The 26,425-nt window shown below is 39.8% G+C and overlaps 1 protein-coding gene across 1 annotated transcript in view; it reads left to right on the plus strand.

Moving 5' to 3' along the window:
- The window catches only part of KCNMB4 (potassium calcium-activated channel subfamily M regulatory beta subunit 4), a 72,252-nt gene that overhangs the window by 943 nt on the left and 44,884 nt on the right, over positions 1-26,425 (plus strand). The gene's annotated exons all lie outside the window — the stretch shown is intronic.

Raw genomic sequence — 26,425 nt, forward strand, 5'->3', positions numbered from 1 at the left:
CCAAAGATGGGCTTTCGTGGGTCGACACACGAAGTGGAATCTAATGCGAAATTCTTTATGGCTTCACTTAGGGCGGGTACAGCGGACTCCTAGTTTTCATGAAATAGATTCTCTAGAGGGAGCCTAGTGACTCTGTGCGTCTAGGGACAGTTGGGAGCCATCTGCGGAACGGTAAAACTTACTGAAAATAGAAAACCCTCCGTGAAATGTACCGAATATTCCTTCCTTGGTAACTTTTTCGTTCTCACAAGCGAAAAAGGAAAAACCTGGTTAGGACTCCGGGGATGGAGAGCAGAGAGAGGGAGACTCAGAAAACTGTTCCCAGTGGAGAAGAAACTTATAAAAAGCAATGTCCTCAGTCTGTGAACTAATTGAGCTTTGTAGTACTCCTCCTGGTTTTGCAAGAAAGATTTCCTTTCTTTTTTTTCCTCTCTTTTTCTCCCCCTCTCTTGGTCTTTTTTGCTCTTAAAAGTTACTGACTTGGTCTTTAAAGTTACTGACATTTTCCCTCTTTGTGAGAGCACGGGTTGAAGATCAAGCAAGAAAACAATCTGAAAGGGGATTAATTAGTCTTTTGTACCTAGGAAAACTTTCTGTTAAATGTGACGGGATATAATTATAATCATTCAAAAGAAAAAATTCTGTATCAGTGTTTTAAAAGTAAAACTCCTGGTCTTGTCTCCTAAACAGTAAATTCTTGAATTGGGAACTTTTAAAAAGCTAATTCCTTTAAACAAAATGACTTTTCTTTAAAAAGATGACAAAGGAATAGTCATTCACCTTAAAAATAAAGACAGCTTATAAGCAGGTAATATAGAAATACAGAATTTAGATAATGTTCAAAGTCTTGAAGAAGCAGCAATAATGTCTCGAATGTTGTTAACAAAATCTGTTCAATGCTCAGGAATTTCAAGATAAATTACAAGGTTTTAGAAACATCACCTTTTTTCAAGATTAAGCCATTAGTATAAAAGAAAGGTGCCAAGCAGTAATAGTGATTTAAATAGTGATTTAAAATATATGGTAGTTAATCATTTAGAGAGTGGCGTTATAATTGGTGAAACATTACTAATTAGTTTAATTAGTTGGTTCAGGTGCTAATAAGGTACATAAACATGTGTCAGTAAGTGGCTAATACCTAGTCAAGACATTGAGAAGATAGAATTTACTACATAAAAACTGCTTTGCAATTCCCAGGCAATTTTTAAGAAGCTGGCAAAAATGTAAATTGGGATCATTAGGACATAGACTTTTAAATCACTTGTAAGAAGTGGTAATGCTTTATGTAATCCTGGGATTTGATCTCTCTCTCTTTTTGTTGCAAATTATTAGTTTTCTTCTAGTGCCAATTTGGATCCTGGCACCAATCATTTTGAAGATGTATCTGGACAAAATAAGATTTTATAAAGTAAAATATTCACGAAATGACAGAACTGGAGAAAGCTACGTTAATGTTACAGAAAATGACGAACAGCATACTCAATTTATTCAAGATTTCCTCAGCCAAAGCAGTGTGTCTCTTTATCCAAATTATGATTGCCTTGTAGCGTTTATAGAACATAAGTGTGTTCTTTTGCAGTCACCTTTCCACTTTTGAGCAATTAAGTACTCAATTTGGAAATTCTTGTAAGCAATTAGTGATGGAAAAATTCAGCGTAACCAAAATATTGTACCAGAGTCCCATACCTAAGCAGAATGTTTCCACAGTGTGCTTGCAAGTAGGGGAAACCCATTGCCCACTGCTGTTGCATCTTGGCTACCTAGACCTTATCTCTTTATTGAAAGCTTGAGTCCCCTACCCACTCCTTTTGTACAACGTCTAGATTCCCTAGTATCATGGATCCTAATTACCTTCACCCTTCATTTCTTCATGTCCCACTCCCACAAGAAGCCATATGAGAAACCCCTTCTTAGAAAAAGAGAACAAGAACTTTCTCTCCTCCCTTGGGTTTGCTGCAGTAGTTCCATTAAAAAGCAGGGAAGGGGAAAGGATATTGCAAACATATAACTTCTTATACCTAAAGAAGATAGTGTGAATAAATTTGATCTTTGGCTAAGAGTTTCTTTAAAATATCTTTAAGTGCTATTCAACTTATCTATGTTTTGAATCAGATTCTTGTTTCTAAAGCAGTCACTGTATCCAGTCATGTAATAAAGTACTGAAGTCAATTATCCTCATTATCAAGTCCTAATTATCTACAGGGCAAGGATCTGTTCTTTGAATTGACCACAGCAAAATCTAAATTTGGAGTCAGCTTCCTCTGGCTACTATTCTCATCACTGCATTCTCTCTTTGTAACTCACAGTTTTATGTGCTAAGAGTTTTGGTTCCCAACCATGGCCATACATTCGAATGACTGAGGGAACTTTAAAAGGAAATTCTCATGCCTGGGTCCAGGCTTAGGAAATTCACATTTGGTTTTGGGTGAGTCCTAGGCGTCATTGGTGTTTTTTTAAAAAGCTCTGCAAGTGATTCTAATCTGTAGAAACAGTTAAAAAAAAAAAAAAAACAAAACCCACTGGCTTAGAAAATGTACTCATCTGTGTGCAAGAAAAGTGAAATAAGAACCCAAAGGATTCATTGTGATTAATATTTGTTTGTTTAGGTTAAATGATGTTTCTGATGCTCCTAAACAGAGGGAACTCAAAGTAGGGACTCAAAGCAATTTTTTTTTTTTTTTTTTGTCTTTTTGCCTTTTCTAGGCCCACTCCCGTGGCATATGGAGGTTCCCAGGCTAGGGGTCTAATTAGAGCTGTAGCTGCCGGCCTACGCCAGAGCCACAGCAACGCGGGATCTGAGCCGAGTCTACAACCTACAGCATAGATCATGGCAACGCTCGATCCTTAACCCACTGAGCAAGGCCAGGGATCGAACCCACAACCTCATGGTTCCTAGTCAAATTCGTTAACCTCTGAGCCATGACGGGAACTCCTCAAAGCAATTCTGAAAGAAGAGAATCATTTAAAATTTGTTTAATGCAAATGAAATGAACTCATGCAGTTCCAAACATTTAAAATTGGTTTAATGTAAATGAAATGAACTTATGCAGTTCCAGGCATTTGCTCTTTGCCTTGTTGTATACATTGGATGGCAAAGAAAAGATGAATTTTTAAAACCTGCCTCTTGTATATGGAACAAGAAAGAGTAGGTGGTTAGAAGCTGTATGTTTTATTTTTGTTTTGATTTTTTTTTCTCTGATATGAAAAACCTGGAAACGGAGGACAAGAGTTTGTTTTTAAGAAACCAGTACTGCTATAAAACTAAGAGAAATGCATTAAAGAGCAGAAAAACTTAGGCAAGAACAGGAAACAGCTTCAGGATTTAAATGTATCCCTTGAAATTGGATGTAACTACCACAGGGTATTTTTGTGGCCTAGTCACTGTCTTGGTATCCTTCACATTTATATAAGTGTAGGGGGGGCCCCCCACCCCCTGACACACAGACATTCAGACATTCCCTGTGTAGATTAATTGAGATTAATTTCTGAACTCCATTCTTGAACATTAACTATTCAGTGTGATGTACTTTGTGCTCTAGGGAGATCCAGCATATCAAAATTAAGTAATCAAAGGCTAATCTGAATTGTGACAACTTTTCTGCAATCTTTATTTCTCCATGGAAAATTGGCTTACTGTGGTTATTTTTCCCTCTGGTGATAATATGAAGTAATTTGGAGGATGTGCATAAAATTCAGTTCTTCTAATACTTTTTCAGCATCTATTCTGACCAAAGAACTGGTTAAGAAACAGGAGGACAGGAGTTCCCATCGTGGCACGGTGGTTAATGAATCCAACTAGGTACCATGAGGTTGTGGGTTTGATCCCTGGTCTTGCTCAGTGGGTTAAGGATCTGGCATTGCCGTGAGCTGCGGTGTAGGTCACAGACGTGGCTCAGATCCCACATTGCTGTGGCTCTGGTGTAGGACAGCAGCTACAGCTCTGATTGGACCCCTAGCCTGGGAACCTCCATATGCCATGGGAGCGGCCCTAGAAAAGGCAAAAAGACCAAAAAAAAAGAAAGAAAGAAAAAAGAAAAAGAAACAGGAGAACATACACAGATGAGTTCAGTCATTTACCAGATATTTATTAAATGCCTACTTTGTGTTATGTGTGTTGGATCTAGAGATCAAAACAAATTCTCTGCCCTCATGGAGCTTACATTTTGATGGAGAGAGACAAGAAATAGTCTTACAATATAGTGTCATATAGTGATAGATGTGTATAGAAAATTCAAACAGAGTGAAGGTATAGACAGTAACAGAAGGAATGAAGGGCTGCTCTTTTGCATAGGATGGTCAGGGAAGGTAGTGATGAAGTGATGTTTCTACAGAGACCCAGAGAACATGAGAGGATGATCAGTGGTCTAAGGGACACAGAGGAATAAACCACACAGCTACCCAGAGAAAAAGTGTTCCACAGGCTGAGGAAACAGCAAGTGCAAAGGCCCTGAGGCAAGTGACAGCCAGGCCTGTGTGAGAATCCCTGAGGATGAAGCAGGCAGAGAAAAATGGGAGATGAGGCTAGGGCCTTATTGAACATTATAAGGACCTTGGATTCTAGGATAAGCATGATGGTAAGCTATCTGACATTAAGCAAGTCTGAGATATAATCAGACTTGGACTTTTAAAAAATGAAGTTCTCATTGTGGCTCAGTGGTAACGAACCCGACTAGCATCCATGAGGACAGGGGTTCGATCCCTGGCCCTGTTCAGTGGGTTAAGGATCCGCCATTTCCGTGAGCTGTGGTGTAGGTTACAGATGGGGCTCGGATCCCGCATTGCCGTGGCTAGGGTGTGGCCCTAAAAAAAGACCAAAAAAAAAAAAAAAAAGTAAACAATCCCTCTGGCCACAGAGATGAAAATGGGATTTGTGTGTGTGAGCATCCAGGGATGTTCACTTGTGCAGGGTGAGATGACCAGAGGCAAGATTGGAAACAAGGAGTCCAAGTAATGGTGACTTAGATCCAGGGTAGCGCTGATTAAGTCCCCTGGTAGATTGGATGTGAGGAATGAGGGAAAGAATCGAGGATGGCTCCAAGGTTTGTGGCAAGCACAGCTGGGTGAAGGGGAATGATTTTATTAAGAAAACTGGAGGAGAAGTAACTTAGGAGTGTGCCTGAAAAGCGGGGGTTCAGGTTTAGATAGGTCTACCTGACACACAAGTGAAGATGAATCCTTGTGTTTCCGCCACTCGAGGTGATCCTTATCTGGCAGAAGAGATAAGAATACAAATAACTGGAGTTCCCGTCATGGTGCAGTGGTTAACGAATCTGACTAGGAACCATGAGGTTGCAGGTTCGATCCCTGGCCTTGCTCAGTGGGTTAAGGATCTGGCGTTGCCGTGAGCTGTGGTGTAGGTCGCAGATGCGGCTCAGATCCCGAGTTGCTGTGGCTCTGGTGTGGGCCAGCGGCTACAGCTCTGATTAGACCCCTAGCCGGGGAATCTCCATATGCCGCGGGAGCGGCCCTAGAAAAGCAAAAAGACCAAAACAAACAAACAAACAAACAAAAACCACCACAAATAACTATCAAGGCAAAACACCAAGTTCTACAGGGAGGTACCAACAATATATGACTTGAACACCTACAGTGGAATGGCTAGGGGAAAGGCTTTCTGGAGAATGAATGAATTTTGAGAATGAATAGAATTTTCATCTTGGGAGGAAAGGCGAGAAGGAATGAGGAGAACATCAAGGAAAAGAAGAGGCCAGGAGAAAGTTGTGGAGCTGTGGAGTATGCGGCATGTTGGGGGATCAGCAGATAGACTGGTGTGGCTGGAACACAGTGAACAAAGAGTGGAGCCCTGGGGGTAGGGCAGGAGAGTAAATCGGCGTGGATAATGTCCAGGTTCTTGACAGATAGGATGGGTTTGGTGGACACTGGAAAGCCTTGGTGGGAAGAATGATGCCCCTGCCAAAGGGGTCTACATCCTAATCCCCAGAACCTGTGTGTATCTTATGTTACACAGCAGAAGCAAATTAGGTTGCAGGTGGACTTAAGGTTGCTAATCAGCTCACCTTAAAATAGAGAGATTACCCTTCTGGGCTGAGTATAATCACAAGGGTCCTTAAATGTGAAAGAAGAGATCAGAGTGATACAATTTGGGAAGGACTCAACTGACTGTTGACAGCTGTGAATACAGGAGGCCATGATTCAAAGAGTGCAGAATTTTCCACGAAGTGGGAAAAGGCAAGAAGAAAATGGATTCTCCCTTAGAGCCTCCAGAAAGAAATGCAGCCCAGCTAGTGTCTGGATTTTAGCTCAGTGAGACCTGTTTGGGCATTCTGACCTCCAGAATTATAAGATAATAAATTTGTGTTATTTTAAGCCATGAAATTTGTGTTACAGAAGCAATAGGAAATGAATATAGAAGACAAAGAGGGCTTTTGAGTAGGTGACTATTGTGATTAGATATTTTAAAACTTGGTCAGATAATATCCACCTGTATTACAGCTCTTTAGAAACACTCTAATCTGCAGGCTGTTAGGATCTTCCAGTCTGAGAATACTTGTGCAGTCCATCTCTGACATCCGTTTGTGGATGCTGTTTTTCTTTTCTTTTTAAGGCTGTACCTGCAGCATATGGAAGTTACCCAGCTAGGGGTTGAATCAGAGCTGCAGCTGCAGGCCTGCACCACAGCCATGGCAACTTGGGATCCAAACCACATTTGTGACCTACGCCTCAGCTTGCGGCAACACTGGATCCTTAACCCACTGAGCAAGTCCAGGGATTGAGCCCTCATCCTCATAGACACTCTCTTGGCTTCTTAACCTGCTGAGCCGCAACAGGAACTCCATGGATGCTATTTATGAATATCTCATTTATTTGTAAGAACCCCCAAAATTATGTATCTCAAACACTAATCAGAAACTTTTTTACTTTTACAATTGTATTGTTACAATATATTTTAGTTACAGTCGGGGAAAAAATACGTATGTTTTATCACAAACTTGCCTCAGAATTGTAAAGCTTTTTTTTTTATAAGTTGTCGATTTTGTTCACCCACAATGTTTTTGGTACTCATTTATGAATGAGATGTCAAGTTTTATTTACCTTGGGTTAAAAACTTTTTTTTCATTCTTTAGTGGAATTTCATATTCAGTTGAGTTCCTAAACAGTGTGTTTATAATTACTATAAGTACTCACAGTAAAATACTGAACAGAATGGTTTTTTATCTTACATATGTTTCTAACCATGCCTCATGCTGTGCCTTTGGTATTCTCTAGGGCACATAACCCAATGTGTAAAATTTTGTACTTCTGAATTGTAGTAATAGCCTCTTTTAAAATAACTAGTCTTAGAGTTCTCATCGTGGCATAGCAGAAACAAATCCAACTAGGAACCATGAGGTTGCGGGTTTAATCCCTGTCCTCACTCAGTAGGGTAAGAATCCGGCATTGCCACGAACTGTGGTATAGGCTGCAGATGCGGCTCGGATCCCATGTTTCTGTGGCTGTGGTGTAGGCCAGCAGCTGTAGCTCCTATTCGACCCCTGGCCTGGGAACCTCCATATGCCGCGAGTGCGGCCCTAAAAAGCAAAAATAAAATAACTCATCTTATAAAATCAAAAACCATGTGTTTATTACATTATTTAAATTTATGACCATTTTTGTAAATAAACTAGTACAAGCAGATTTATTTCATTTATTTGCTTGGTCGTGTAGCAGAATCCAGCAGATCGGGTCATTAGAAAGTCTCCGTATACTGAAGCACGTGTGAAGAAATATCCATTCTAATTCTTCTGTGCCATTCATCTAACTGATGCAGTAGACTAAAAAAACTTTGAAACCTTATCCAATGTCTAGTTTACTAGTTATGATCTAACAGATTTGAAGCAACGTATATTGATGTTATATCTCATTAGAGGAAATTAAATCTTAGGAAATTAAAATCTAAATCCTAGAAGTTTAATCCAGTTTTTTCTGCGTAATAGATGTATTTATATAATTGTCTTCATTGGCACAACTTTATTTTAAAATAGTTCTAAAGAATAGCAAACCAGATAATACTGTTTAATGAGAGTTAAATATTCTATTCTAAGTGCCTTGTGTTTTCTCTATTAACAAGGATTAAAAATGGCAAGAGAAAAATCATCTTTATCTCTAAAACTTCTTTTCTGGGATCTTTTGTTTCTATCAATGGTATTATTATTCTCTGGTATTACTACTTTTTCAATTTTCACTACCACTGTCCTAGACATTATCATTTGCTTTGATTGTTACAGTATCTCTTTACTAATCTATATCTAGTCAATTTCTTCCTCCAAACCATTGGTTCTCAAAGTGTGGTCAGTGGATGAGAAGCATCAGCACATCTATGAACTCATTGGAAATGCCCATTCTTAAATCCCATCCTGTACCCACTAAATCAGAAATTCCACCTCAGTTTCTGATTTAGTAGTTCTGTGTTGGAATTCAAGAATTTATTCAGTTAAAAAAACAGTGTATAAATGGAGTTCCCATGGTGGCTCAGCAGGTTAAGGATCCAGCGCTGTCTCTCTGGTTGGGGGGTGGGGGGAGCGGGGTGTTCAACCCCTGGCCCGGCCCAGTGGGTTAAGGATTGGGCACTACTGCAGCTGTGGTGTAGGTTGCAGGTGTGGCTTGGATTCAATCCATGGCCCAGGAACTTCCATATGCTGTTGGTGTGGCAAAAAAAAAAAAAAAGTGTATAACCAACAAGCTAATAAATGGGGAAAATGAAATTATATAAAGCAAACAGTTTAAATGAATGCAATAAAAGAGAGAAGAAGGAGTTGCTGCCATAGCTCAACAGGATCAATGCTGTCTCTACAGCAGCAGGGATGAGAGTTCAATCCCTGGCCCAGCAGAGTAGGTTAAGGGTCCAGCATTGCTGTAGTTGTGGCATAGGTTGCAACTCTGACTTGGATTCGATCCATGGTCTGGGAACTCCGTATGCCCTTATGTGCAGGACAGCTGGAAAAAAATAGAGAGAGAGAGAAGGTAGACAGAATAAAATTTAAAAAATAATTAGATGGTAAATTTAAATGTAAGTTTATAATTATATTAAATATAAATGAATTAACTCTTTCAGTTAAAAGGCAGAGATCACAGACTGGAAAATATACATCATACAAATACTATCCCCCCAAAAGTAAAGAAAGACAAACTGGAGTACTTGTGTTATCTGAAACACAGCAGACTTTGAAGAAAAAATATGTTACTAGAGATAAAAAGGGAATTTCACAATTGTAAAAGTTATAAAATTATAGAAGTTAATTCAACAAAAACATTAGAAATAATTTTTAAACAATTCAACAAAATATAATGATTGTATATTGTGATGTACATAAAATCTTGAAATGCATAAAAACAAACAAAGCAGAAATATATAGAAATATCTCAAGGGAAATGTACAAGTCTATTGTGATGGGAGTTTTTTTTAACTAAATGAATTATAATACATTTATAGTGTACTGCAATCATGTGATAAGAGATTTTAACAGACTTCTCTAACTGATAAATAATCAGACAAAAGTAATATCAATACATAGCCAGCAGATTTGAATAACACATTTAACAACTGACCCCATTGATATATATATAAAATAGCATATATGGTAGCAGCTGGGTACAGGTTATTTCAAGTGCCCATGTTGCATTTCCCAAAACTGATGATATTATGGGCCATAAAATAAGCCTCAACAAATTTCAAAAGAATGAAATAATGAAGATTATATATGGAGTTCTCATTGTAGCTCAGCAGCTTAAGAACCTGACTAGTATTCATGAGGATGCAGGTTCAATCCCTGGCCTCACTCAGTGGGTTAAAGGATCTGGTGTTGTGGCAAGCTGCAGCATAGGTCATGGATGCGGCTCGGGTCTGGTGCTGCTGTCCGCTGTGGTGTAGGCCAGTGGCTGTGGCTCCCATTGGGCCCCTTGCCTGAGAATCTGCATATGCCATGGGCGTGGCCCTAAAAAGACCAAAAAAAAAAAAAAGAAAAGAAAAAGAAAAAGAAAAAGATTATATCTTAGTGAAATTAAACTAGAAATGATTAAATTTTACAGAGAGACATAGAAGGTGTGGGAAATCTGTCAGGGAAAGAATGAGCTTATGAATAAATGATGCTTGAACAGTTACCTCTACATTAAAAAGAAGTAAAGTTTGACACATCCTTCACATCCGTAACAACAAATCCCAAATGGAATAAAACCTAAATGTGAAAAGAAAACCATAAAACTTTCAGGAGATAGAATAGGAAAATATTTTTATGACATAGGTCTAAGAAATATTTTCTTAAGCGAGGTTTAAAGAACAAATCATAAAAGGAGAAGGTGTTCCTGTCGTGGCACAGTGCAAACGAATGCAACTAGGAACCATGAGGCTGCCAATTTGATCCCTGGCTTCACTCAGTGGGTTAAGAATCTGGTGTTGCTGTAAGCTGTAGTGTAGGTTACAGATGGGGCTCGGATCCCACATTGCTGTGGCTGTGGCATAGGCCAGCAGCTGTAGCTCCGATTGCACCCCTAGCCTGGGAACCTCCATATACCAGGGGTGTGGCCATAAGAAGCAAAATAAAGTAGGAGAAGATTGACACATTTGAGCACATTAAAACAATAATTTCCATATGACTAAAATTATTATAAACAAATATAAGGCACAGACCAGTAGAAGATAGTGTCAAAACAAGTAATCAGTAAAGGATTATCCAGCATTTATGAAATGCTACAGATCATTAAGAGAATGATGTATATGACATAATGGGAAAATGAATGAAGGTTATGTACAAACAATTTATTTTAGTACAGATTGACTTACAGATTCATTATAGGCCCTACTAAAAACTCAGCTGGATTTTCTTTTTCTGAAATTGACAAGATGATCTTAAAATTCCGATGAAAGTGTGCGGGACCCAAAACAATCTTGAAAAAGGAAAACAAAGTTGGAAGATTCAACTTTCCAATTTTAAAACTTATTAGAAATCTCCTGAATTCATGACTGTGTGTTACTGGCACAAGGATAGAAAATCTGTGGAACAGATTCCAAATCTATGGAATAGAGATGAGAGTCCAGAATCAGTGCATACATTTAAAAGGAATTGATTTTTGATAAGGCGGTCAAGAACATTCAAAAGGAAAAAAAAAAAGTCTTTTCAACCAGTGGTGCTGGAACAACTGTTTAACCACATGCAAAGGAGTTAAGTTGGATATCTGCTTTACACCATATACAAAAATTCATTCAGGTTGATGAGAAACCTAAATGTAAGAGCTAAAACTAAAGCTGTTAGAAGAAAACATAGGTGTAAATCTTTATGACTTTGAATTAGGCGCAGTTTCTTAAACATGCCATAAAAAGCACAAGCACCTGAAGGAAGAATAGGTGATTAGACATAATGAAAATTAAAAACATTTGTGTTTTGAAGGATATCATCAAGAAGGTAAAAAGACAATCAGAATGAGAGGGAATATTTGTATATCACATATCTGATATGGGTTAAATATCCAGGATCCATAAAGAAGATTTACAACTCAATAACAATGACAAAAAGATAAATAATCCAGTTTATAAATAGGCAAAAGTTAGGAACAGATATTTTTCCAAGGAATGTATACAAATGGGCAATAAGCACATGAAAATATATTCAACATCATTAGTCATTAGGGAAATGCAAGTCCAAACCACAGTAAGATACCGCTTTCAACCCACTAGATGACTATTACAAAATACAAGACAGTAACAAGTTTTGATGAGTGTATGGAGAAATTAGAGCCCTCGTATGTTGTTGGTAAGAATGAAAAAGATATGCAGCCACTTTGGAAAACAATTGACAATTCCTCAAAAAAATTAAACAGAATTACCACATGACCCAGCAACTCCATTCCTGGGTAGATACCCAAGAGAAATGAAAACTTTACATGACTTATTCTACTACTTATTCATAGTAGTGTTATTCATAATGGCCAACAGTGGAAATAAATGTCTATTCAACTGATGACAAATAAAATGGGCTGTAGCCATACAAAGACTTTATTTGGCTATAAGAAGGAATGAAATGCTGCTATATGCTACAACATGAAGAAACTTTGAAAAGATGCTAAGTGTGAGAAGTCAGCCACAGAAGATTACATATTATACAAGGCTATTGACATGAAATATTCAGTATAGGGAGAACTATAGGATTGGGAATTATAGCTAAAAGTTAGCTATAGAGTATCTTATTGGGGGGGGGTAAAAACATTCTAGAATTAACTGTGGTTGAATGCCCCCATGAATCTACTTTAAACTGTCAAATTATACACTTTAAAGGGGTGAATTGAGTTATATGTCAGTTATATTTCAGTAAAGCTGAAATACTTTACAATATTTTTTAACCAAAAAATAATATTGATGGGAGATTTACTTTGCAAATTTGGCCTTCCAGATAAATTGTAAAGAGGGTAAAACTTCCCTATTATTTGGAAAAATATGTATTTTTATTTTTATTTTTATTTATTTATTTATTTTTTTAATTTTTTAATTTTTTTGTCTTTTTTTGCTATTTCTTGGGCCGCTCCAGCGGCATATGGAGATTCCCAGGCTAGGGGTCTAATCGGAGCTGTAGCCACTAGCCTACGCCAGAGCCACAGCAACGCAGGATCCGAGCCGCGTCTGCAACCTACACCACAGCTCACGGCAACGCCGGATCGTTAACCCACTGAGCAAGGGCAGGGACCGAACCTGCAACCTCATGGTTCCTAGTCGGATTCATTAACCACTGCGCCACGACGGGAACTCCTGGAAAAATATGTATTTTTAAATGCTAGTTTTCCAAATAAAATGTACTCACAAAACACCCAAAAATTATTTAGAAAATATTTGATAATAATAAAATATAGATGTAATTAAAATAAGATTAAAATTTTGATGGAATAATTTTTTTTCAGCTGCACTATGTGGAAATTCTTGGGCAGGGAATCAGATCCAAGCCAGAGTTGCAGCCTGTGCCACAGCTGCAGCAACACTGGATCCTTAACCCACTGTGCCGGGCTGAAGATCAAACCGGTGCCTCCACAGAGACAAGCCAGATCATTAACCCACTGCACCACAGTGGGAACTCCCATGATGAAATAAGTTTTTAATATACAAAAAATAAACTATGAAAGTACTAAAAATATAGATAAATATTTACATGATTTGAGCAGTGGACAAAGCCTTTCTAAGCATGGTACTAGGAGCAAAAATTATAAAAGAATAACTGATTTTTTTTGATGATATAATAAAAAATTAACATTAAAAAACATTAAAATTGAAAGAAAAATGACAAATTTGGGAGAATATTTGCACCATGGCAGAGAAATGATTCAAAACTCATTATGCAGGAGTTCCCATTGTGGCTTAGTGGGTTAAGGACCTGATGTTGTCTCTGTGAGAATGCAGGTTCAATCACTAGCCTTGCTCAGGGGGTTAAGGATCCCATGTTGCCACAAGCTGTGGAGTAGGTTGCAGATGAGGCTTAGATCCAGTGTTGCCTTGGCTGTGGCATAGGCTGCAGCTGCAGCTCTAATTCAACCCCTAGCCAGGGAACATCCATATGCTGCAGGTGCAGCCATAAAAAGAAGAAAAAAAAACCTCATTATGTGAAGAGCTCTTAGCAATAAATGAACATCTCTTCAGTACTAGACTAGGTGTGATGGTTAATTTTCTGTGTCAACTTGACTGGGCTAAGGGGTGCCCAGATAGCTGATAAAATATTATTTCTGTAACGAGAGAAATCTCAGACAAGTTACTTTAAAATAAATAGTCTGGGGAGTTCCGTGGTGGCTCAGAGAGTTAAGGATTCTACATTTTCACTGCTGTGGCTTTGGTCACTGCTGTGGCACGGGTTGGAACCCTGGCTCAGGAACTTCCACATACCATGGGCGTGGCCATAAACAAACAACAAACAAATAAATGCATGCTCTGTGGCACATGTGGGAAAAGTCTAGATAATACAACTGGGAGGATCAGTGTCTTGAAGAAGAAGCTACCTACTTGAGAAAACCATAGTGTGTCGTACTTTTATACCCAACTCATTCATACCAGTTTACGTCACCACACTATTGAAGGAAGGGAAAGCGTCTGCTACGGTCTCGGTTTCCGGAACTATCTCAGGTTTCCCTGACCATGTTCAGCGCAGAGCTGCACTCCTAGCTGACCTTTAGAAAGCTGCCTGGTATAATGGAAAAGGCTATGGTATTCAAATCAAGGTACCTAGATCTGGATGTAGTCAGGTGCCTCGCCCCTGTCACTCAATCTCTTGATCCTCAGTTTCTGCACAGACTGAGGATTATTGACATATATAAGGTATGTTTATGTTCTAGATAATCTATGGATAAATATGCTCCAAGAAGGTATAATTGATGAATACTCATGGAATAAATAAACCTTGGCATTTCATTTGTAATCAAATAAGGAAAATTTCACGCATGAGGGAAGTGTTTAAGAACTTCGTCACAAACTTTGTCATATTGAAGCAACAGCATAGTTTCTGGTATCTCTCTTTCCAGCTCTTCATCCCTTAATCTTCACAGCTGGTGGGAAAATATCTATTTGCACAAATCTTCTGGAGGCTGCATTATTTTATTTTATTTATTTCTATTTTTTGCATTATTTTAAAATATCTGTAGAATTATTAGTTCACCAGATGTATATGGAGGCTCTACGTATGGCAGGCACTGTTGTAGGTTCGGGGATGCAGTGGTGGCGGAGATCTCTGCCAGGTGGGAGCTTACCCTCTGGTGCAGTTGTTGGAGGACTTCACACAGTTCTTGGAGTGAGGGGTGGTGCATTTACTACTTGGATGTGCGGTTGCATCAACTTCTTCCATCTGTTGATCTTTCTTTCATCCAGTTTGATCTCCCAGGCCCATGTGAAGTATGGAGTGTTATCTTTTGGTTGATAAACACCTTGCCCTTTAGTGTTTTTCAACTGACACTTGCTTGATTTTGCAGAGCCACTGGGTGGAAAATTAAGAACACAAATGTATGGCATTAAAAGTTTGCAGAGCTTCAAAATTCCCATTGGAGATATGTTGAGCATTTTCAAGAAAGGCAGATTTTTTTTTTTCGGAAAGATTAAGTACAGATATGAATCTTCAGTAAGTTTAGATACCAAAGAAACATTCTTCAAAAACACAAAATTAGAAACAAGGAATGAGGAAATTACTGCAAATATAGGAAAAGTTAAAATATACTTCAAGAGAATACTTTGATGTAATTCTCTGCCAGTAAATTTTGTTTTTCCTAGTATTTATTTACCTCCATGTTTCTAAACAATAGGCTCTCTGGTGTGTGTATTTCAGACACAGTTGCCTGCTTATGGTGGAATCTGAGGAGCTAGCTTTCTTTTTTGTCTTTTTTTTTTTTTTTTGTCTTTTTGTCTTTTTAGGGCTGCACCTACGGCACAGGGAGGTTCCCAGGCTAGGGTTCTAATCAGAGTTGTAGCCGCCAGCCTACACCACAGCCACAGCCACAGACGCACCAGATCCAAGCCACGTCTGTGACCTACATCACAGCTCACAGCAACACCGGATCCTTAACCCACTGAGCGAGGCCAGGGATCGAACCCTCAACCTCATGGTTCCTAGTCGGATTCGTTTCCACTGTGCCACAACAGGAACTCCTGAGTTAGCTTTCTTACACTATCCCATTCCGTCTCATTTTTCTTCCCTTCATCCTTTAAATATCATAATTTGGGGCTAAATTAACATTGAGTGCTTAACTTATTTTAACTATGTATTGTTCATTTTCCTTTTTATTTTACAACTTTTTCATTTTCCTTGAGCTGATAATCATCCCCTCAATATTATCTCACTTCCTTATGTACCTTTCTCTTACTTTTCCAAAATTCTCTCAACAGAATTGTAGAAGTCCTTTGTAGTACACTGTTTTTCATATAGCTACTCATAATAGGTAACTGTTTTGTTGCATTTGTTTCTCTTTGAAAAATACTTTCCCTTCCTGAACTTCTTCCACCTAGTGCCCCCAACCACACTGATTACACCTTAGATCTGCCTCCGTCTCCACTGTTAGACACTGTTTCCTTGACCCCATGCCTTCCTCTTTATACCTTTGCTTTGGGGAGGACATCCTCAAGCAGCTTCCTGAGAAAGGGTATAAGGGAAATAGAACTTTTAGCTCTTACATACTGGTCAGAGTTCTGTTTCTGAGGCTTTAATATACGCTAATCAGTTTACTGGAAATGCAGTGTATTTTTTTTTTTCTGATATAGTGCCCATAAATCAATGGAGGGCTGTACCTCTAGCATCATTCCTTTCAAGAGAAGTAAACAATCTCAAAGTTTTGCTTGACTGAACTCAAATTTTTTCATCCATGGAAACTGGTCATAGGTCTTGGGTACTCCCTAGCATACTGCAGAGCACTCCAGAGGTATGGATGTCTTAGTTTGAGAAAAGTAAGCCCAGATTAACAACCATACATTAGGAGAAGTTGGGGAAGGCCACAGAACAAAAGAGAAGGTGCGCTGGGAATGGAGCCACTTTCTTACGAATCTTGTTAGCCTACAGCACCTGCTTTAGCCCTGAAAACCCCACCTCTATGTCTTAGTGGTTCGAATAGCCTGGCAAACAGTGGTTAACACGGTGACTTGATGTCCCAGGTCCAGGCATTTGGTAATAAACTTCTCAAAAGGAGTATAGTTATTTGTCAAAGAAAGCATGGGTTTGATTTAGGCGATCAGAACTCGCTACAGGCTCCACGTGTCTCTCCAGTCTGGCACAGACTCCTTGGAGACCATCAGAGGCCCTGGGCCACAGAAGTCAATCCAGAGAGCTTTCTGTAGCTTCGAGTAGCTGGAGTAGGTTTTCCTGCTCTGGCTGCCACTGAAAGCTGCTGAGTTTATGAGTAACTCAGTCAGGAGTGAGAGGAGCAATCCCCTAGGTATGCAATTGGTTTACTCTATGGGGAAGGAGGAGGAGGTTTTAGCCATCTGTGATAATAGACTTCTCTCCATGGATAAGGGGGGGTCAAGGTATTAGGAATTAGGACCAGTGTGCAGCATGAGTATTGTGTCTGTACAATCAGAATCTCCACTGCAACAGGGTGCGTGGGCTCATGTGACACCAGCTTGGGTGAAAACTCCATTTTATCCTGACCTCATGAACTCATGCTCTGAGCATAGTCATACTTAGTATTCCCAGGGATTAGGGTTAGCAGAGAGCCAGTGTCCGATGGTACTCTAAATATCGCCCTTCCCCACTGCACAGCTACTCCTGGGAATGTCTGTGTGTTCTCTGGGGAAAGGGTCGGAGAGGATTTTTGGTAGGTAGACATTACTTGAGGGATTGCCATAGGTCGTTTTCAAGGATAAGCAGCCTCCCCCTCATCCCAGGGAATTGAATTAGGGGTCCTGTCTTACATCACGGTGACTCACTGGACTCCATTTCCTCAAAGCTCACATTTTTCCAGATGTGTAGATCATGGAGAACCTTAAAGGATTTCCACCTTTTTAGTCCCAGGGGTTCTGTGATCTCTTAGCCACTTTCAAAGATGATCATGTAGATCATATGATTTTTATTATGCTTACAAATTCTGCAGGTCATAAATATAGACAGGGCACCCTGGGGACAGTTCATCTCTGTCCCATGATGTCTGAGGTCCCCATGGGATACCCAAAGACTGGGGCTTAGAATCATCTGGAGGCCTCATTTACTCACTTTTCAGGGAGTGGATGTTGGCTGTTGATTGGGCCGTGGTTCCTCTTCACACAGGCCTTTCTGTGTGACCTCTTTGCATGAGCTCCTTTGCACTTCCTCATAGCATAGCGTCAAAATTCCAAGGGCCGACATCCCCAGGAGGGAGATGCAGGCAGAAGCTATGTCACTTTTTCTGATTTAGTCTTGGAAGTCACATAGCATCCCTTCTTCTGTAATCACAGGCTCATCCGTATTCTAGGGAAGGGAAACCCACACCCCTGAATAGGGAAGTGTCAACTTCGTATTGTAAGAGCATGTAAAATGGGATAGACATTGGTGCAGCCATCTTTAGAAAACACATTCTGCCACAAATAGGAAGCATCAATTTTTCATCACCATCATCTGTCAGTACTGGTTCTAAGGGACTTATCATGGATAGGGCTTGTTGGTCTCATTCATGTAGAAGTGATGGCTGTAATATTTCATCACACACACACACCCTGAATTTGTGTACCTTGTACACAAACAATGCCACCGACTAGATATATCTGAAGGCATGCATGAGCATTTAAGATGTTGTATTTCATTTCATTGTTCTATATGGTCATAAGAGGATTGGCCACTTCCTCAAGGATTTTAATTATCATCGTAAGCCACTGAACAAATTTTTACATGTACTGCCATGCTTTTTGTAAATAATAATTACTGAGCTTCTTCCAGGTTAAAAAAATGTATTGCTTTGGTCTGACTTCTCCTCTTTAGATTCGACCTCTGTTTTTGGTAAAGGCATTATATTTTTATTTTCCAACTCTAGAGCTGAAGGAACTATTTTCTCTTGAAAGTGGAATGTTGTTCCAAACTTTTCTCAGTTTTAATAATATCACCAACTTTAGCAGTCTGTTTGAATCCAGAAGTGAAATGAATATTGTTAAATTACAAAAATGTAGATATGGTATCAACACACAATAATAAATTCCAACTAAAGGAGCAGTTGGGGGGGGAATACTCTGCGGGAGGTAGCGAGCAATTTTTCACAGAAGCATGTAAGGAAAGAGGAACAATTTTTCATGAATAGTAGTTCAGACAGTGTGGGCATTTTCCAGTGCCATCTCCCAAGCCCTCTGTCCTTCAGGTACATTAGATGATTCAGTCTTTCTGGAACATCCATACCCAAAGTCTTTGATATCCCATTTCTCCTTCTTGGAATGTCACCTTCCCAACCCATTCTCTGAGAAGGAAGTTCAATCTTAAAGACACAATGGTGTCATCTCTCTTGTGAAGCTTTCTCTCATACCCCCAAAGCCAAAATCCCCTCTTCCTCTTTTTTAGTCACACAGCACACTGTGAATATGCTATGACTACTATACTACACGTTCCAGGGAAGGGAGGAAGAAGAGGGATAGGAGTAACATCTAATCTTGGTATCCTGTCCAGTACTCAGCAATTCAGAATGATTTATTGCATAAATTATCAATTCCCCAAATCTGTCATTCCCAGGCATAAAGGAAGCTGTTAAAAATGCAGGTTCCTGGAGTTCCCATTGTGGCTGAGCGGGTTACGAACCTGGCTAGTATCCATGAGGATACAGATCCGATCCCTGGCCTTGCTCAGTGGGCTGAGGATCTGGTGCTGCCTTGAGCTGTGGTGTAGGTCGCAGATGTGGCTCGGATCCTGCGTTGCTATGTCTGTGGTGTATGTTGGCAGCTGCAGCTCCATTTCAACCCCTAGCCTGGGAACTTACATGTGCTGTGGGTATGGCCCTAAAAAGACCAAAAAGGAAAAAAAAAAGTGCAGGTTCCTAGTCCTACTGAATCAGACTCTGAGGAGCATGGGTCTTCTTGACCATCAGTCCAGTGGTTTGTGAAACATAGATTCTGTACCTGCCCAGCCTGCTGTCTCTGAAGAGCTCATTTTAGCGTCTCCGTTCTTAGCCTTACTGTTCTCATTTTCTTTTATTAGAAAAAAAAATTTATTTATTTATTTGGCCACACCCACGCATGCAGAAGTTCCTGAGACAGGGATCAAATATGTACCACGGCAGTGACCTAAGCTGCAGTAGTGGCAGGTGGATCCCTAACCACTAGACCACCAGAGAACTCATAAATTTATCTTATTGAAGTATAGTTGACTTACAATGTTGTATTAATTTCCATGATACAGCAAAGTGAATCAAATGTACAGATATATATATATACATGCTTCTTCATATTCTTTTCCACTTTGGCTTATTACAGGATATTGAATATAGTTCTTTGTGCTGTACAGTAGAACCCTGTTTATCCATTCTATATATAATAGCTTACATCTGCTAACCCCAGCCTCCCACAAACCCTCCCCTTTGGAACCACAAGTCTGTTCTCTATATCTGTGTGTGTTTCATTTGTGTCGTGTTTTAGATTCCACATATAAGTGTATCATATAGTATTTGTCTTCCTCTTTCTTAAGTAAGTATGATAATCCCTAAGTAGTATGATAATCCCTAGGTCCACCCATGTTGCTGCATTTGGCATTTTTTCATTCTTTTTTAGGGCCGAGTAGATTTTGCACATTTTCTGAGCCATTTATTTGACCTTCAGATTCTTTGGTAAGATTATTTTCATTTAGCTTTCAGACATGGTTGTAACACTCTGGAACCACCTGCCCTAGAATTTAATTTTTAGCTGATGTATAATTTCATATATGTTCAATTAACCTACATTCATAAGGAATGTGTGCATCTGTGTGTGTGCATTTGCACACAATGAATGAAATCTTGAGGCATGTGAAATACTGTGGGGTTTATAAATGACTCAGTTATACTTTTTCTCCCACAGTGTTTTTCTGATTATATATTGTCAGAAATGTCATTAAAGTTACAAATCAGGAGGCGTTCCCATCGTGGCTCAGCGGTTAAAAAATCCGACTAGAAACCATGAGGTTGCGGGTTCAATCCTTGGCGTCACTCGCTCAGTGGGTTAAGGATCTGGTGTTGCCAAGAGCTGTAGTATAGGTCACAGACGAAGCGCGAATCCTGTGTTGCTGTGGCTCTGGTGTAGGCTGCGGCTACAGCTCCGATTCGACCCCTGGCCTAGCAACCTCCGTATGCTGCAGGCACGGCCCTAAAAAGACAAAAAAAAAAAAAAAAAAAAAAAAAAGGTTACAAATCATAGCTGACACAGAAATGTCTTACGGGATTTCAGAAAATGGGGAACTATGGTATAAAATATAATTAAACCTCTGTTCTAATATATAATGTTTTAAGAATTCACTTCCTTTTTCTTGTCTTTTTTTTGCTTTTGTCTTTTCTAGGGCTGCACCCAAGACATATGGAGGTTCCAGGCTAGGGGTCTAATCGGAACTGTAGCCGCTGGCCTGCAACCATAGCCACAGCAAGGCAGGATCCGAGCCGCATCTGCATCCTACACCACAGCTCATAGCAATGCCGGATCCTTAACCTGCTGAGCGAGGCCTGGTATTGAACCTACAACCTCATGGTTCCTAGTCAGATTTGTTAACCACTGAGCCATGACGGGAACTCCAAGAATTCATTTTCTAACCAAATTTATTTTGGAAATTATTTAACTTGTTAAACCCATTCCAGTTAATGCCTCTCAATGCTATCCTTCCTAACCAAGTCAAGAAAGAAGCTGGAACCAAACAAGTTTCTTCATTTCTCTTTCTTAGATAATGTCTAACATAGAACTTAGTCCCCAGTCTTTAGTTAAATGGACCACATGTTCTGTGCAGTGGTTTTTTTTTTGTTTTTTTTTTAAGTGATTCAGTATAAAGAAGAAAGTGAATTTTGCCTCCTCTGCCCACATGATTGAAATGCAACCCTCAAGACACTCATCACAAAGGACTCACTCAAGAAGTGTTCTATTAAAATATCAATTCATTGCAGTAAGCTGAAAAAGAATGCTGTTACAAGTCTTGCTAAGTTCTAAAATAAGCTAATGGAAAATAAGTGATAATGGATTATGTAATGAAATATTTCACGTCAAGCAATGATAGTGTCTTCCCCTAATTAACTCACTGGAAGTCTTTATGTTAATATACTCAGAACAAGAGTTCCCGTCATGGCTCAGTGGTTAATGAATCCGACTAGGAACCATGAGGTTGCGGGTTCGATCCCTGACCTTGCTCAGTGGGTTAAGGATCCGGCGTTGCCATGAGCTGTGGTGTAGGTCACAGATGCAGCTCAGATCTGGCTCTGACGTAGGCCGGTGGCTACAGCTCCAATTAGACCCCTAGCCTGGGAACCTCCATATGCCACAGGAGTGGCCCTAGAAAAGGCAAAAAGACCAAAAAAAAAAAAATATATATATATATTTAGAACAATTCACTTGATTCCATCAACTTTCTTCATGCATGCAAAAGTCAAATTTTCTCTTAAAAGGTAGGCATTAAGCAAATATATTTTATCGCATGCCTCTTTTTTCCCTGACTTTTTAAAGAAAGTGATATCATGCAAGTTTAGGCAGCAAATGACGCAGACTCTAGTGAAGGTTATTTGGGTGATAATGATATTAGATGTGGGGAGATGCTGCCTTTGCAAATGAAAAACAAGAAAGGTCAGAACTGTATGAAGACATTTCTCCAAGGCAGTGCTCATTGTCCTCCATGACCAAAGACATTGTGTCTGTCACCTAAGTGAAAATACATCTGTGGCACCGAAAACCAACCCTGAAGCCAAATTGAAACAGGAGGGAACAAGCAAAAGCTTCAGTGCATTTCTCTGAGGATGTACCAGGAAAACAAAGGGCTGCAACAGATGGCCTGAGCTCATCAGTCCTCAGGAGGATCACACCAATTCCATTCCCAAAGAGACGTTATCCTAGTTCCCCCAGAGAGGGGTGCAGAAGTCAGGACATCTCCCTTACCACAAGGTTAGGTGGCTCCAAAGACAGAAAACTGGGAAGCTCTGAAGGGAGGCAGCATGGGGCAATGGTTAAGAATCCTCTGCAGTTTGAATCCCAGCTATTCCATTTGCCCTCATAGCCTAAGGAAAGTTTTCTTAAACCCCTCTGTCCTTCAGTTTCCTCATCTGTAAAATGGGGGTGATTATGATATTTGCTCATTTGAATTATTATTTTTTTATTTTAATTTTATTTTTTTGTCTTTTTGCCTTTTCTAGGCCCACTTCCTGCAGCATATGGAGGTTCCCAGGCTAGGGGTCTAATCGGAGCTGTAGCCACTGGTCTACGCCAGAGCCAGCAATGTGGGATCCGAGCCGCATCTGCAACCTACACCACAGCTCACGGCAATGCCAGATCCTTAACCCACTGAGCGAGGCCAGGGATCGAAGTGCTCATTTGAATTAAATGTGATTTGAATTAATGAGATGTTTGACATACAGTCAGTAAATGTTAGCCACGGTGATGATAGTAACATGATGACGACATGACATATGTTTTATCTGTGCCCCTCCCACAAAGGAGACATTCATGGAGGAGCTGTTACGGTGCCTGGAAAATCCATTGGGCTTGAACAACCTAAAAAGGAAAGTCTCCAAGACTGATTTTCAAATTCTTTTTTCTAGAACACTGTTTTGAATTTTCATTTTTAGCTTATTGTAACATTCTAACAATCTACACTAATCCACTCAATAAAATTGAGAAGGAATCTAGGGAGAATCTGAGTTAGGCCTCACAGAAATTTTAAAGCCAAACTAAATGGACAATCAAGATATAACAAAATAAACAGTAGTGGTTTTTAAGAGCCTAAAGTTTTGCCTTTTAGCATCCCCCCCCCGCCACCAGGCAATGTGAGCTTCAGAAGTTGCCGGAGTATTGTAAACTCATTATTTAATCTATGATTCTCTTTGGAAAAAATGCAGTCCTTGGAAAAAATACTTGAATTTCAATCACAGGTTATTTCCCCCAGTGTGAAAGAGTACTTTTCTTCCAAAAATCCATCCCTGCTAGCTCAAAGTTTCCTAAAGGCAAGAAACATTTCTTTTATCCCACATAAAATCACAACATACCTAATACAAAACTTTATACACTGAATAAAGGTTTTTGTCTGACTTTTTCAAATACATGTAGCTGTGATTCTCCTGCTCAGGTCATAGGGTTGACATTCAATGGGAATTTCTTTTAAATCCATTTCTCCCCTCTAAACTGAACAAATAGTAAAGAGCTCAAACTGAGTTAACTTGCAACATTTTAAAACCTGCTTTAGTTACATTTTGGTTGTTATTCCCTGAAATGTTTAGTATACCTCTGTGTTGAGTATGCCCATTGCAAAAAGAGCTCTGAGGAATTTTTTGGGCTTCACACTTCACAGCTTCTGCCTTCAAATCTAGAAATTTCTCCTTCCTACACAAAGCACACTGTTTGGAACCTTATAAACTGGTTGACCATGTGTAGAAAAAGAATTTTTAATCGAAGGAAAGGAAATGGAAGTTCCCATTGTGGCTCAGTGGAAACAAATCTGACTAGCATACATGAGGACACAGGTTCGATCCCTGGCCTTGCTCAGTGGGTTAAAGATCTGGTGTTGCCGTGAGCTGTGGTGTAGGTTGCAGATTTGGCTCTGATCTGGCATTGCTGTGGTGTAGGCCGGCGGCTGCAGCTCTGATTCGACCCCTACCCTTGGGACTTTCATATGCCATGGGTGCAGCCCTAAAAAAAAAAAAAAAAAAAAAAGAAGGAAAGGAAATGCCCAGCACACTGAAGGAAATTAGCAATTGGAAAATCTGAGGCCCTTATGAACATGTTCCTAATGCAAAATACAGGTCCCCAAGTAAAGACGGACCACACCAGTCCTTCTAGCTGGCTGGAATGCTGGCTGGGCCAGGCTTCCAGCCACCTCCCCAGTGGGCAAGAGCTCTTCTGTGAAATATATTGCAACAGTGTTTATAGCCCTGCCTTCTGCTGGGTCTTTTCTTGCTGTATCTCCAAGAAGAGAATCATAAAGAGGTAGTGCTAGAAGTTATTTGAAAGATTTAACAGATTTGAAAAAATGGAGTTCCCATTGTGGCTCCAGCAGAAACAAATCTGACTAGCATCCATGAGGATGCAAGTTCAATCCCTGGCCTTGCTCAGTGGGTTAAGGATTCGGCATTACCGTGAGCTGTGGTGTAGGTGACAGGCTTGGCTTGGATCCCAAGTTGCTGTGGCTGTGGTGTAGGCCAGTGGCTACAGCTCTTATTCGACCCTTAGCCTGGGAACCTCCATATGCCATGGGTGGGGTCCTAAAAATACAAAAAAAAACAAAAAGCAAGCAAACAAACAAACAGATAAGAAAAAATGAAATCTAGAAAAAGGAAGTAATTTACTGAAGGTCAAACATGTAACAAATAATAGGACTGGAGCCCTATCTAATGTTCTCCACTGCTTCTAAGCCCAACTACTGCTTTTTTTTTTTTTTTTTTTTGCCTTTTTGCCTTTTTGCCATTTCTTGGGCCACTCCCACGGCGTATTGAGGTTCCCAGGCTAGGGGTTGAATTGGAGCTGTAGCCACTGGCCTACACCAGAGCCACAGCAACTCGGGATCTGAGCTGCATCTGTGACCTACACCACAGCTCACGGCAACGCCAGATCCTTAACCCGCTGAGCAAGGCCAGGGATTGAACCCATAACCTCATGGTTCCTAGTTGAATTCGTTAACCACTGAGCCACGATGGGAACTCCCCAACTACTGCTTTGAAAGAACTCAGAAATTCATAATTTCACAGAATTTTTTGGCTTTATATCATTGTTATTAGTAGAAGCGAAGCTATATATGCAGAGGATAAGAGTGCAGTGATTCAATATTTGCACAACATGTTGTGAATTTGTTACATATAATAGAAAATGTCCAAATTTACTAAAATTTAAAATGTGCTTTTTTTTTTTGAACTAGCTATTTACTTATATATATATAATGATGTTTACTTTTTTCATTATAGCTAGTTTACAGTGTTCTGTCAATTTTCTACTGTACAGCTTGGTAACCCAGTTACACATACATGTATACATTCTTTTTTCTCACATTATCATGCTCCATCATAAGTGACTAGACATAGTTCCCAGTGCTACACAGCAGGATCTCACTGCTAATTCATTCCAAAAGCAATAGTTTACATTTGTTAACCCCAAGCTCCCAATCCATCCTGTTCCCTTCCCCTCCCCCTTGGCAACCACAAGTTTATTTTCCAAGTCCATAAGTTTCTTTTCTGTGGAAAGGTTCATTTGTGCCATATATTAGATTCCAGATAAAAGTGATATCATATGGTATTTGTCTTTCTCTTTCTGACTTACCTCACTCATTATGAGTCTCTAGTTCCATCCATGTTGCTGCAAATGGCATTATTTTGTTTTCTTTTATAGCTGAGTAGTGTTCCATTGTGTATATGTACCACATTGAACTAGCTTTTTGTTTTGGTTTTGGGGTGGGGTTTTTTGGCCACACCTGTGGCATGTGGAAGTTCTCAAGCCAAGGATCAATAAATGTGCTTGTTTTTAAAATGTTTAACCACTGTGAAGAAAGCTCCATCATCTTGAATAAAAACGTATCTCTGTGTGTTATTTTTAATTAATTCTATGAACATTTCTGAAACTTCAGTGTTACCAGGTATAGTCCTAAGTGTAAAGTTACAGAAGAGAAAAATAGCCCTCGTCCCAACTTGCCCTCAAACTGGGGAGGCGGACGTAAAACAGACTAGCACGCTACTGAGTGAGTCTAGCTGCAGTAGTTTCAGGTGGAACATCTGTGGCAGCGCAAATAAGGGGGACTTAACTGTAGAGGATGAAAGAGAAGGCTCCCCCAAACAGATGCGAAGAACTGCAACTTGAAAGAAGGGGGCTGAGGCACTGCAAGGAGAGAGAGCCGCA

Source organism: Sus scrofa, chromosome 5 (assembly GCF_000003025.6).
Source record: "Sus scrofa isolate TJ Tabasco breed Duroc chromosome 5, Sscrofa11.1, whole genome shotgun sequence".
In the NCBI taxonomy this organism is placed as follows: domain Eukaryota; kingdom Metazoa; phylum Chordata; class Mammalia; order Artiodactyla; family Suidae; genus Sus; species Sus scrofa.